The sequence below is a fragment of the Mytilus californianus genome, unplaced genomic scaffold, assembly GCF_021869535.1.
Source record: "Mytilus californianus isolate M0D057914Y unplaced genomic scaffold, xbMytCali1.0.p SCAF_3, whole genome shotgun sequence".
NCBI lineage: Eukaryota > Metazoa > Mollusca > Bivalvia > Mytilida > Mytilidae > Mytilus > Mytilus californianus.
The window spans coordinates 12,738,234-12,753,756 of NW_026262679.1; the positions used below are offsets into that span (position 1 = coordinate 12,738,234).

General features: G+C 30.7%; 1 long non-coding RNA gene across 3 annotated transcripts; it reads right to left on the reverse strand.

Moving 5' to 3' along the window:
• Window positions 1-306: 306 nt before the first annotated feature.
• On the reverse strand, window positions 307-4,634 carry LOC127733002 (uncharacterized). 3 transcript variants are annotated; one of them, XR_007996557.1, is made up of 4 exons: window positions 4,544-4,634; window positions 3,552-3,624; window positions 3,140-3,203; window positions 307-846 (listed from the first exon to the last, which is right to left on the reverse strand). It is a non-coding gene; the product is annotated as an uncharacterized LOC127733002 (long non-coding RNA). The 3 variants fall into 3 exon arrangements; XR_007996558.1 differs by lacking the exon at window positions 4,544-4,634 and adding an exon at window positions 4,478-4,512; XR_007996556.1 differs by lacking the exon at window positions 4,544-4,634 and having other exon boundaries at window positions 3,552-4,052.
• Window positions 4,635-15,523: the final 10,889 nt, after the last annotated feature.

Genomic DNA, 15,523 nt, shown 5'->3' on the forward strand with positions numbered 1-15,523 from the left:
TTAAGAACAAAACAATTGATAAAAATATAAATTATATTAAACTCAGCTAAAAAATAAAAGAAGAATGGACACAATGCCCTTGCTCAAGCTTTGCAATTTTAAAAATTGAAAAAGGAGCATAACTCTAGAAAAGTAAGTGACTCACTGCCCAAATTTGCAACTTTCCAACTGATAAAGGGGCATACCTCTTAAAATTTAGTGCAGAAACAAAAATGGGACAAAAGGAACAACAAAAGGACAGGACGTCCTTTCCCTATGGCAGGGGCATAAAAAAACGAAAAAAGTCGGAAAAGATATTATATTTAACAACGGTGAAAGCCAAAATATACATTTCATTTTTTCTTTTTTTTTTAAGATTCTCCATCCTTAACTTCTGGAAGTGTTTTGACTAGACACGGACCATTATTAATATATCTAAAAGAGTAGGTCTTCAAATAAAATTGGTCCATTTCAATTCATTTTCAAAGTACCAATTAAATCTAGCCACAGGGGAAAAAAAATAATGAATACATGATTGAATCTGAACTATGAACTCAAAACAAAACTATACATACCAAAAACCAATTCAGTATCAATATGCATGACAAAAAAATTGTCAAGAATGGACATGAGTAGAGCTACCTGAATATATCCTTTGGTTTTAATGGTAAAAAAAAGAGAGATTTTAAAATTCAAAATAAGTTATCTATAACTTACAATCTTGTTGAAAATGGAGAATCTTTACACTATTTGTTTTTTTGTAAAAAATTATAATCATTTTCTCAAACATACACAAAAATTGTCTAAATTACATTCTTTACTGGTACAGTCACGCAATCATTTTCATGCAGCCACAGTTAAAGTTACCTGAAAAAGAAATATTCATTCTTAAACATATCTGTCAAAACTATGTGAAAATAATTGAAACAATATTTAATGCAAAAGAATAATTACCTGGGCATTACAATTATGATGCATATAACATTTCTTTTCCTAGCTTTAAAGCGCCTTGTGGACATAACTTTTAGACTACCAGTCTTTGTTGGCAAAAAAAGATGAAAAACAAGTCGTTGTTTGTTGTCTGTCTATCATATTTGTTTTGTTTATTGTTTTATCCTATATCAAGTCATTGGTTTTCTCATATGAATTATTTCACATTTTGTCATGTTGGGGCCTTATATAGCTTTCAATACAGAATAGGTTTTGCTCATTGTTGAAGACCATAAAATGGCATTCTATAGTTGCTAACATCCTTGTCATGTGGTTATTGGTTGATTAATATCTCGTTGGCAATCATACTACATTTCTTAATTTCTATATAGTGGGATTAATTTAGATAAAAAAAAAAAACGGAGAGAAGATATCCAAAATTCAAATCTTTGACTTCCCTTACTTGTATCTTGATACCCCCTTCCGAATTATACATACACTTATAACATGAATAAACTGTTATCACAGAGATATGTCTCAATTTTTTGTAATTTTGATTATGCAAATGTTGAAATTAAAATGGCAATACTTAACAAGTTAGGCTAATATTCAAAGTCAATGAACCATGACTGAGGTACATGGCTAAACCATCTTCATGTAAATGAGATGCGCCAATGCTAATACAACTGTACACCAAATATCATTGACTTATTATAAGTTGTTCCCTTTAAACAAACCTAAACACAATCATTAACTTGTAAACTATGTAAAAGTTTCAAAGTCAATGAACCATGAAGAGCGGGTGGAGCTATATAATCTCCATGGAAACGATACTTATAAATGCCAATAAATTTGCATACCAAATATCATTAACTTAACATTAGCAGTTCATCTTAAACTGATCTTATCACAAACTAATATATGTAAACTAAGCAAGTTTCAAAGTCAATAGGCCATGACTGAGGGGATGGGGCCAAATATTCTCCATTGAAATGAGATGTGCTAATGCTTATACAACTGAATACCAATTAACATTGGCCTACCACTAATGGTTCCTCTTGAACTGACCTAATCACAAACTAATACATGTTAACTAAGCAAAACTTTCAAAGTCAATAGACCATGACTGAGGGGGCTGAGCCAAATAATCTACATGGAAATGAGATGTGCCAATGCTTATACAACTGCATACCAAATATCATTGACCTACCCAGGGACTTTCTATACTAACGGGACTGGTCACTTATAACGATGTCTATACAAATTATCAGACTGATCTCGGCCGTAGCTGATGTCACGTGACTTTATAGCAAATCATTTCCCATTTACGGAGTGTTCTTCATAACTATATGTTCAAGTTTAACAAAAACTCGTTTTTATGAAATTTTATACATTTTGTCATTGCAAAATGTTGTTTTTCAAAAGATTTCTCAGATCGTTTTTTAAATATTGATCTTTGAACTTTGAGGTATTTGTTCCGTGAATTTTCAGTAGCCGCCATCTTGTTTGACACGGTAAACCATTTTACACACGTGGGATGTTCTTTAAAACGATACGTCTAAGTTTAATAATTCATCATTCTTTCAAAATCTTATATTTTTTGTCATAGTAAATGGCTATTAATCAGATTTTATATTAACAACTAATAATAATTATATAATTACAATGAACTGTGAAATACCCAAATAACTACTAGCATCGTATATCAGAGATACGAAACTAAGTTTATTGTTGGGTGGTAGCTTTAAACAGGCGGCTTAGTAATCAGTTAAAATCAATTGAGACGAGTCCCGTTAGTATAGAAAGTCCCTGACCTGCCGCTATTGGTTCCTCATAAACTGACCTAATCACAAACTAATACATGTAAAATAAGCAAAAGTTTCAAAGTCAATAGACCATGACTGAGGGGGCAGGGCCAAATAATCTCCATGGAATTGAGATGTGCCAATGCTAATACAACTGTATACCAAATATAATTGACCTACAACTTAATCTCCATGGAATTGAGATGTGCCAATGCTAATACAACTGTATACCAAATATAATTGACCTACAACTTGTGGTTCACCACAAACTAGACCTAATCACAAACTAATACATTGTTGACACTGCCGCAGCCGCCGGAAACAGCATACCTAAGTCTCGCTTTTTGACTCTGTCAAGCGAGACAAAAATCTAGTGACATGCTCTAAGTTGAATAGTTCATAAATCTATGTACTAATTCTCTTACCAAAAAAGTCAGCTCCAATGGCCATTCCCAACCTCAATCCTTACGGACAAGCTGTGATGTTAACCTGAAATATAAAATGCTTCATCATCAAAAATTGATTAAACTGATCATTGTTGGTATACTTATATATATTTTATATAAACAATGGTAGTCTATAAATGTGTAATAGATGTTGAGAACATGTGTATAAATTGTGTAATTATAAATCGTCTAAAGCTATCCAGCAACCCAGCAAACTTTTTATGTAATTACATCAGATCCTAAGATTTACTTATATAATGGTAGCTGATAAACGAAAGAGTAGACTTCTGACCAACTCCTAAAAGCCTAGAGAATTTTCCAAAGAAATTTTATAATACATTTGGGGTTTTTTTTTTCTCTTTCAAAACTGGAATAACATTCTGGTACTTACCTTCCTTTTAGATGTATTAGACCCCAAAGTTTTATAATCCAACACCATGAAAATCATGTCACAGAAAGGTTACCTAAAAAGGAATTAAAATGGATACATTATTATATATTTTATAAATCCATTTCTGTCAACATAAACATTTACTAAATATTGTTTTGATTTCTTACTACATGTTCACAATAGTATAACATCAACACCTAAGTTTGTAAAATTAATATATAAAGATGGAAAACTAAAAGGAAGTCAAAGAATAATGATTTGAATATCAACTGCATTAAAATCTGCATATTTTACAGAGTTATCTCCCATTGAATTAACAAATCTTGGAAGCTCTATTCCAATCTCAGGATTTACTCTTGCTATTTTTTTAGAAAATCTTGTTAATATACTTGGTACAACTTGTTTCTTTAAATATTAAACTGGTAAAATAATTCTCGGTCGGGTAGATGTTTTCACAATTTTTAGTTTTCAGTTTTCTAACTTGGAAAATATGTTCTCACCATTCACAACTGGCTACTGTGAGAAAAACATTAATAATGTCTAATACAGTTATCTTTTAATTTTTTTTAGTTTTAATTATCCTGATAAGAATTCAACTGGCCAATGTACATGTAATGGTGTATAACATCATACCATTAGTATTTGCAAAACTTTCTTAAAATGGTGTTGATACTTTATAAAGGTATTTAAGTTGATTTCTTCTGTTTGTTTTATCCCATTAAAATCAATAGTCAATACCATATTTTATTTCTTTAAAACAAACAATTACACACATAGGACATATAAAGACCATCAGAAATAATAAATACAGTATTGTAACCTATATATCTTCGTAAGAACTCTGTAATGGAAACAAATAATAAAGATTAGTGATGTTTGAAAAATTGTTGTCACTTCTATCAAAGCAGGCTCTCTTAAAAGCTTACAGTAGATTTAGCTTCATCTGTGATAAAAATAAAATATATATAAGGTATTATAGAGTATAGAGTTACGGAAATCTATATGCCACTCTTCCTGGTCTGTTAGCCATATTCAAGGTCGACAACTGAAACATCCTCTCTAAGCTGAATCTGCAAAAATCCAACATTACAAATTAAACATCTGTGAGTGAACTCTGAAATGAATTAAAGAACCTTAGTGAGCGCGCTCACATACCCCACGTCCTCACATACCCCACGTCCTCACATTGTCATTGGAGAAATAAAATATGTGTAAGAAAAAAAATTGAATCATAATTTCCTGTCAATATGCACATCTACATAGTATGTCCTTATTATCTACAAAGTTTCATGAAATTATGTTGTGTCATTTCAGAGGAGTTGCGATGAAAAACTGTTGCAGAAGACATTGAAGCAAATAAGTTCAAAGGGGCGTAACTCCTAGAAAAAATATTGAATCATAATTTCCTGTCGATATGCACATCTACATAGTCCCTTTGGCTGAGATGTCAAAGGTCACACACACAGAAAAGCTGGATATTTTAGCCAGTATTTATTCCTTGTGCTTGAAAGGTTTGTTGTATAGATGGGTTATAAATCTGTCTTTTTAAGTTTGCATGATAAATGCATATGCTTACATCAAGTAGTAGAAGTGAAATTGACAAATTTGTCAAAGCTAATTAAAGATGTGGTATGATTGCCACTGAGACAACTATCCACCAGAGACCAAATGACATAGTTGTTAGCCACTATCAGTCTTCGTACTGCCTTCATTAATGAGCAAAAACCCAGACATGACAAAATGTTTCACAATTCAAATTAGAAAACCAACAGCCTCATTTATTTACGATACAACAAACGAAAATGACCTTATTATCTACAAAGTTTCATGAAATTCTGTTGTGTGGTTTCAGAGGAGTTGTGATGACAAACTGTTGCAGTAGTACATTGAAGCAAATAAGTTCAAAGGGGTGTAACTCCTAGAAAAAAAATTGAACCGTAATTTCCTGTTGATATGCACATCTACATAGTATGTCCTTATTATCTAAAAAGGTTTCATGAAATTCTGTTGTGTGGTATCAGAGGAGTTGCGATGACAAACTGTTGCAGTAGTACATTAAAGTAAATAAGTTCAAAGGGGCGTAACTCCTAGAAAAAAAATTGAACCGTAATTTCCTGTCGATATGCACATCTACATAGTATGTCCTTATTATCTAAAAAGGTTTCATGAAATTCTGTTGTGTGGTATCAGAGGAGTTGCGATGACAAACTGTTGCATAGTACATTGAAGCAAATAAGTTCAAAGGGACGTAACTCCTAGAAAAAATATTGAACCGTAATTTCCTGTCGATATGCACATCTACAAAGTATGTCCTTATTATCTAAAAAGGTTTCATGAAATTCTGTTGTGTGGTATCAGAGGAGTTGCGATGACAAACTGTTGCAGTAGTACATTAAAGTAAATAAGTTCAAAGGTGCGTAACTCCTAGAAAAAAAATTGAATCGCAATTTCCTGTCGATATGCACAACTACATAGTATGTCCTTATTATCTAAAAAGGTTTCGTGAAATTCTGTTGTGTGGTTTGAGAGGAGTTGCGATGACAAGAAACAGGACTGACGGACTGACGGACTGACAGACGGACGGACGGACGGGTCAAAAACATTATACCCTCCGCAACTCTTTGCGTGGGGTATAAATATAAATATACTAGTCAACAAAAGTAACGATACACAAGTTTGAACTCTAATTTATCATAAAATATAATAAAATAGGAAAAACTGTTAAATTATCTAATGAAAAACATTCATTTGCAAAGCAAATGCATATGATTAAAAGAATCTGACCAAAATGGAAAGTGAGAAACTACCGTGTTATATAAAACAGGGGTCAAATTTATTTTGCGGAACATAGATTTTATTACAAATTTATTTTATTGAACATAGATGTTCCTCAAATAGTCAAAAAATATCAAAGAGACTTAAGGGCTACAGTTCCACAGCTACCTTACCATCAGTTCTTTGAAGAAACCAATATAAAAAATAAATATATATACAACAATATACATGAAAATATATAAAATGAAATAAATCAACCAATCTTACTATTAGGTGCAGAACCATAGCTCTTAATTAGGTCCTTATGATATATTATAAAGACCTAAGAGCTATGGTTCTGCAGCTACCTTACCATCAATTCTGTGAAGAAACCTATATAAAAAATAAATATATATACAACAATATACATGAAAATATATAAAATTAAATAAATCAACCAATCTTACTATTAGGTGCGGAACCATAGCTCTTAATTAGGTCCTTATGATATATTATAAAGACCTAAGAGCTACGGTTCCACAGCTACCTTACCATCAGTTCTTTGAAGAAACCAATATAAAAAATAAATATATATACAACAATATACATGAAAATATATAAAATGAAATAAATCAACCAATCTTACTATTAGGTGCAGAACCATAGCTCTTAATTAGGTCCTTATGATATATTATAAAGACCTAAGAGCTACGGTTCCGCAGCTTCCGTACCATCAATTCTATGAAAAAACCTATATAAAAAATAAATATATATACAACCATATATACATGAAAATATATAAAATGAAATAAATCAACCAATCCTACTATTAGGTGCGGAACCATAGCTCTTAATTAGGTCCTTATGATATATTATAAAGATCTAAGAGCTACGGTTCCACAGCTACCTTACCATCAATTCTTTGCAGAAACCTATATAAAAATAAATAAATATACAACAATATACATGAAAATAAATAAAATGAAATAAATCTACCAATCTTACTTTTAGGTGCGGAACCATAGCTCTTAATTAGGTCCTTATGATATATTATAAAGACCTAAGCGTTATGGTTCTGCAGCAACCTTACCATCAATTCTTTGAAGAAACCTATATAAAAATAAATAAATATACAACAATATACATGAAAATAAATAAAATGAAATAAATCTACCAATCTTACTATTAGGTGCAGAACCATAGCTCTTAATTAGGTCCTTATGATATATTATAAAGACCTAAGAGCTACGGTTCCACAGCTGCTTTACCATCAATTCTTTGAAGAACCTATATAAAAAATAAATATATATACAACAATATACATGAAAATATATAAAATGAAATAAATCAACCAATCTTACTATTAGGTGCGGAACCATAGCTCTTAATTAGGTCCTTATGATATATTATAAAGACCTAAGAGCTATGGTTCTGTAGCTACCTTACCATCAATTCTGTGAAGAAACCTATATAAAAAATAAATATATATACAACAATATACATGAAAATGTATAAAATGAAATAAATCAACCAATCTTACTATTAGGTGTGGAACCATAGCTCTTAATTAGGTCCTTATGATATATTATAAAGACCTAAGAGCTACAGTTCCGCAGCTTCCTTACCATCAATTCTATGAAAAAACCTATATAAAAAATAAATATATATACAACCATATATACATGAAAATATATAAAATGAAATAAATCAACCAATCTTACTATTAGGTGCGGAACCATAGCTCTTAATTAGGTCCTTATGATATATTATAAAGACCTAAGAGCTACGGTTCCGCAGCTTCCTTACCATCAATTCTATGAAAAAACCTATACAAAAAATAAATATATATACAACCATATATACATGAAAATATATAAAATGAAATAAATCAACCAATCTTACTATTAGGTGCGGAACCATAGCTCTTAATTAGGTCCTTATGATATATTATAAAGACCTAAGAGCTACGGTTCAGCTGCTACCTTACCATCAATTCTTTAAAGAAACCTATATAAAAATAAATAAATATACAACAATATACATGAAAATAAATAAAATGAAATAAATCTACTAATCTTACTTTTAGGTGCGGAACCATAGCTCTTAATTAAGTCCTTATGATATATTATAAAGACCTAAGGTTCCGCAGCTACCTTACCATCAATTCTTTGAAGAAACCTATATAAAAATAAATAAATATACAACAATATACATGAAAATAAATAAAATGAAATAAATCTACCAATCTTACTATTAGGTGCAGAACCATAGCTCTTAATTAGGTCCTTATGATATATTATAAAGACCTAAGAGCTATGGTTCCGCAGTTACCTTACCATCAATTCTTTGAAGAAACCTATTTAAAAAATAAATATATATACAACAATATACATGAAAATATATAAAATGAAATAGATCAACCAACCATACTATTTATAGCTGTGGAACCATAGCTCTTTGGTCCTTATATTTATTGAACATAGATGGTCCTCAAATAGTCAAAAAATATCACAAGGACCTAAGAGCTACGGTTCCGCAGCTACCTCACCATCAATTCTTTGAAGTAACCTATATGAAAAATAAATATATATACAACAATATACATGAAAATATACAAAATGAAATAAATCAACCAATCTTACTATTAGGTGTGGAACCGTAGCTCTTAAGTAGGTCCTTATGATATATTATAAAGACCTAAGAGCTACGGTTCAACAGCTACCTCACCATCAATTCTTTGAAGAAACCTATATGAAAAATAAATATATATACAACAATATACATGAAAATATATAAAATAAAATAAATCAACCAATCTTACTATAAGTTGCAGAACCATAGCTCTCAATTAGGTCCTTATGATATATTATAAAGACCTAAGAGCTATGGTTCCGCAGCTACCTTACCATCAATTCCTTCAAGAAACCTATATCAAAAATAAATATATATACAACAATTTACATGAAAATATATAAAATGAAATAAATCAACTAATCTTACTTTTAGGTGCGGAACCGTAGCTCTTAATTAGGTCCTTATGATATATTATAAAGACCTAAGAGCTACAGTTCTGCAGCTACCTTACCATCAATTCTTAGAAGAAACCTATATAAAAAAATAAATATATATACAACCATATACACATGAAAATATATAAAATGAAATAAATCAACCAATCTTAATATTAGGTATAGATCCATAGCTCTTAATTAGGTCCTTATGATATATTATAAAGACCTAAGAGCTACGGTTCTGCAGCTACCTTACCATCAATTCTTTGAAGAAACCTATATAAAAAATAAATATATATACAACAATATACATGAAAATATATAAAATGAAATAAATCAACCAATCTTACTATTAGGTGCGGAACTGTAGCTCTTAATTAGGTCGTTATGATATATTATAAAGACCTAATAGCTACGGTTCCGCAGCTACCTTACCATCAATTCTTAGAAGAAACCTATATAAAAAATAAATATATATACAACCATATACACATGAAAATATATAAAGTGAAATAAATCAACCAATCTTAATATAAGGTATAGATCCATAGCTCTTAATTAGGTCCTTATGATATATTATAAAGACCTAAGAGCTACGGTTCTGCAGTACCTTACCATCAATTCTTTGAAGAAACCTATATAAAAAATAAATATATATACAACAATATACATGAAAATATATAAAATGAAATAAATCAACCAATCTCACTAATAGGTGCGGACCTGTAGCTCTTAATTAGGTCCTTATGTTATATTATAAAGACTTAAGAGCTACGGTTCCACAGCTACCTTACCATCAATTCTTTGAAGAAACCTACCGGCATATAAAAAATAAATTTATATACAACCATATACACATGAAAATATATAAAATGAAATAAATTAAGCAATCTTACTATTAGGTGCGGATCCATAGCTCTTAATTAGGTCCTTATGATATATTATAAAGACCTAAGCGCTATGGTTCTGCAGTTACCTTACCATCAATTCTTTGAAGAAACCTATATAAAAAATAAATATATATACAACAATATACATGAAAATATATAAAATGAAATAAATCAACCAATCTTACTATTAGGTGCCGAACCATAGCTCTTAATTAGGTCCTTATGATATATCATAAAGACCTAAGAGCTACGGTTCTGCAGCTACCTTACCATCAATTCTTTGAAGAAACCTATATAAAAAATAAATACATATACAACAATATACATGAAAATATATAAAATGAAATAAATCAACTAATCTTACTATTAGGGGCGGAACCATAGCTCTTAATTAGGTCCTTATGGTATATTATAAAGACCTAAGAGCTACAGTTCCGCAGCTATCTTACCATTAATTCTTTGAAGAAACCTATATAAAAAATAAATATATATACAACCATATACAAAATGTACACATAAAAAAGTATAAAATGAAATAAATCAACCAATCTTACTTTTAGGTGCGGAACCATAGCTCTTAATTAGGTCCTTATGATATATTATAAAGACTTAAGAGCTACGGTTCCGCAGTTACCTTACCATCAATTCTTTGAAGAAACCTATTTAAAAAATAAATATATATACAACCATATACACATGAAAATATAAACAAGAGTGCACACACTGAAATGTCTCGCCTTCTTAACTAATCATTGATATTATGTTGATAGTCCTAAATATAAAGCTTTATTACAACTTTCACTTAAACTTAACATTAACCAAGTAAACTAATTATTGACCAATGAACCATGAAAATGAGGTCAAGGTCAGATGAACCATGCTAGGCAGGCATGTACAGCTAACAATTCTTCCATACAACAAATATAGTTGACATATTGCATATAGTATTAGAAAAAAAGACCAAAACTCAAAAACTTAACTTTGACCACTGAACCATGAAAATGAGGTCAAGGTCAGATGACACCTGCCTGCTAGACATGTACACCTTACAATCATTCCATACACCAAATATAGTAGACCTATTGCATACAGTATAAGAAAAACAGACCAAAACACAAAAACTTAACTATAACCACTGAACCATGAAAATGAGGTCAAGGTCAGATGACATCTGCCAGCTAGACATGTACACCTTACAATCATTCCATACACCAAATATAGTAGACCTATTGCATACAGTATAAGAAAAACAGACCAAAACACAAAAACTTAACTATAACCACTGAACCATGAAAATGAGGTCAAGGTCAGATGACACCTGCCAGTTGGACATGTACACCTTACAGTCCTTCCTTACACCGAATATACGAGACCTATTGCTTATAGTATCTGAGATATGGACTTGACCACCAAAACTTAACCTTGTTCACTGATCCATGAAATGAGGTCGAGGTCAAGTGAAAACTGTCTGACGGGCATAAGGACCTTGCAAGGTACGCACATACCAAATATAGTTATCCTATTACTTATAATAAGAGAGAATTTAACATTAAAAAAAAATCTTAACTTTTTTTTCAAGTAGTCACTGAACCATGAAAATGAGGTCAAGGACATTGGACATGTAACTGACAGAAACTTTGTAACATGAGGCATCCACATACAAAGTATGAAGCATCCAGGTCTTCCACCTTCTAAATTATAAAGCTTTTAAGAAGTTAGCTAACGCCGCCGCCGGATCACTATCCCTATATCGAGCTTTCTGCGACAAAAGTCGCAGGCTCGACAAAAATGAAATAAATCAACCAATCTTAATTAGGTGCGGATCCATAGCTCTTAATTAGGTCCTTATGATATATTATAAAGACCTAAGCGCTATGGTTCTGCAGTTACCTTACCATCAATTCTTTGAAGAAACCTATATAAAAAATAAATATATATACAACAATATACATGAAAATATATATAAAATGAAATAATTCAACCAATCTTACTATGAGGTGCGGAACCATAGCTCTTAATTAGGTCCTTATGATATATTATAAAGACCTAAGAGCTACGGTTCCACAGTAACCTTACCATCAATTCTTTGAAGAAACCTATATTATAAATAAATATAAATACAACAATATACATGAAAATAAATAAAATGAAATAAATCAACCAATCTTACTATTACGTGCGGAACCATAGCTCTTAATTAGGTCCTTATGATATATTATAAAGACCTAAGAGCTACGGTTCGGCAGTTACCTTACCATCAATTCTTTGAAGAAACCTATTTAAAAAATAAATTTATATACAACCATATACACATGAAAATATATAAAATGAAATAAATTAACCAATCTTACTATTAGGTGTCGATCCATAGCTCTTAATTAGGTCCTTATGTTATATTATAAAGACCTAAGCGCTATGGTTCTGCAGTTATCTTACCATCAATTCTTTGAAGAAACCTATATAAAAAATAAATATATATACAACAATATACATAAAAATGTATAAAATGAAATAAGTCAACCAATCTTACTATTAGGTGCGGAACCATAGCTCTTAATTAGGTCCTTATGATATATTACAAAGACCTAAGAGCTATGGTTCCGCAGCTACCTTACCATCAATTCCTTCAAGAAACCTATATCAAAAATAAATATATATACAACAATTTACATGAAAATATATAAAATGAAATAAATCAACTAATCTTACTTTTAGGTGCGGAACCGTAGCTCTTAATTAGGTCCTTATGATATATTATAAAGACCTAAGAGCTACAGTTCTGCAGCTACCTTACCATCAATTCTTAGAAGAAACCTATATAAAAAAATAAATATATATACAACCATATACACATGAAAATATATAAAATGAAATAAATCAACCAATCTTAATATTAGGTATAGATCCATAGCTCTTAATTAGGTCCTTATGATATATTATAAAGACCTAAGAGCTACGGTTCTGCAGCTACCTTACCATCAATTCTTTGAAGAAACCTATATAAAAAATAAATATATATACAACAATATACATGAAAATATATAAAATGAAATAAATCAACCAATCTTACTATTAGGTGCGGAACTGTAGCTCTTAATTAGGTCGTTATGATATATTATAAAGACCTAATAGCTACGGTTCCGCAGCTACCTTACCATCAATTCTTAGAAGAAACCTATATAAAAAATAAATATATATACAACCATATACACATGAAAATATATAAAGTGAAATAAATCAACCAATCTTAATATAAGGTATAGATCCATAGCTCTTAATTAGGTCCTTATGATATATTATAAAGACCTAAGAGCTACGGTTCTGCAGTACCTTACCATCAATTCTTTGAAGAAACCTATATAAAAAATAAATATATATACAACAATATACATGAAAATATATAAAATGAAATAAATCAACCAATCTCACTAATAGGTGCGGACCTGTAGCTCTTAATTAGGTCCTTATGTTATATTATAAAGACTTAAGAGCTACGGTTCCACAGCTACCTTACCATCAATTCTTTGAAGAAACCTACCGGCATATAAAAAATAAATTTATATACAACCATATACACATGAAAATATATAAAATGAAATAAATTAAGCAATCTTACTATTAGGTGCGGATCCATAGCTCTTAATTAGGTCCTTATGATATATTATAAAGACCTAAGCGCTATGGTTCTGCAGTTACCTTACCATCAATTCTTTGAAGAAACCTATATAAAAAATAAATATATATACAACAATATACATGAAAATATATAAAATGAAATAAATCAACCAATCTTACTATTAGGTGCCGAACCATAGCTCTTAATTAGGTCCTTATGATATATCATAAAGACCTAAGAGCTACGGTTCTGCAGCTACCTTACCATCAATTCTTTGAAGAAACCTATATAAAAAATAAATACATATACAACAATATACATGAAAATATATAAAATGAAATAAATCAACTAATCTTACTATTAGGGGCGGAACCATAGCTCTTAATTAGGTCCTTATGGTATATTATAAAGACCTAAGAGCTACAGTTCCGCAGCTATCTTACCATCAATTCTTTGAAGAAACCTATATAAAAAATAAATATATATACAACCATATACAAAATGTACACATAAAAAAGTATAAAATGAAATAAATCAACCAATCTTACTATTAGGTGCGGAACCATAGCTCTTAATTAGGTCCTTATGATATATTATAAAGACTTAAGAGCTACGGTTCCGCAGTTACCTTACCATCAATTCTTTGAAGAAACCTATTTAAAAAATAAATATATATACAACCATATACACATGAAAATATAAACAAGAGTGCACACACTGAAATGTCTCGCCTTCTTAACTAATCATTGATATTATGTTGATAGTCCTAAATATAAAGCTTTATTACAACTTTCACTTAAACTTAACATTAACCAAGTAAACTAATTATTGACCAATGAACCATGAAAATGAGGTCAAGGTCAGATGAACCATGCTAGGCAGGCATGTACAGCTAACAATTCTTCCATACAACAAATATAGTTGACATATTGCATATAGTATTAGAAAAAAAGACCAAAACTCAAAAACTTAACTTTGACCACTGAACCATGAAAATGAGGTCAAGGTCAGATGACACCTGCCTGCTAGACATGTACACCTTACAATCATTCCATACACCAAATATAGTAGACCTATTGCATACAGTATAAGAAAAACAGACCAAAACACAAAAACTTAACTATAACCACTGAACCATGAAAATGAGGTCAAGGTCAGATGACATCTGCCAGCTAGACATGTACACCTTACAATCATTCCATACACCAAATATAGTAGACCTATTGCATACAGTATAAGAAAAACAGACCAAAACACAAAAACTTAACTATAACCACTGAACCATGAAAATGAGGTCAAGGTCAGATGACACCTGCCAGTTGGACATGTACACCTTACAGTCCTTCCTTACACCGAATATACGAGACCTATTGCTTATAGTATCTGAGATATGGACTTGACCAACAAAACTTAACCTTGTTCACTGATCCATGAAATGAGGTCGAGGTCAAGTGAAAACTGTCTGACGGGCATAAGGACCTTGCAAGGTACGCACATACCAAATATAGTTATCCTATTACTTATAATAAGAGAGAATTTAACATTAAAAAAAAATCTTAACTTTTTTTTCAAGTAGTCACTGAACCATGAAAATGAGGTCAAGGACATTGGACATGTAACTGACAGAAACTTTGTAACATGAGGCATCCACATACAAAGTATGAAGCATCCAGGTCTTCCACCTTCTAAATTATAAAGCTT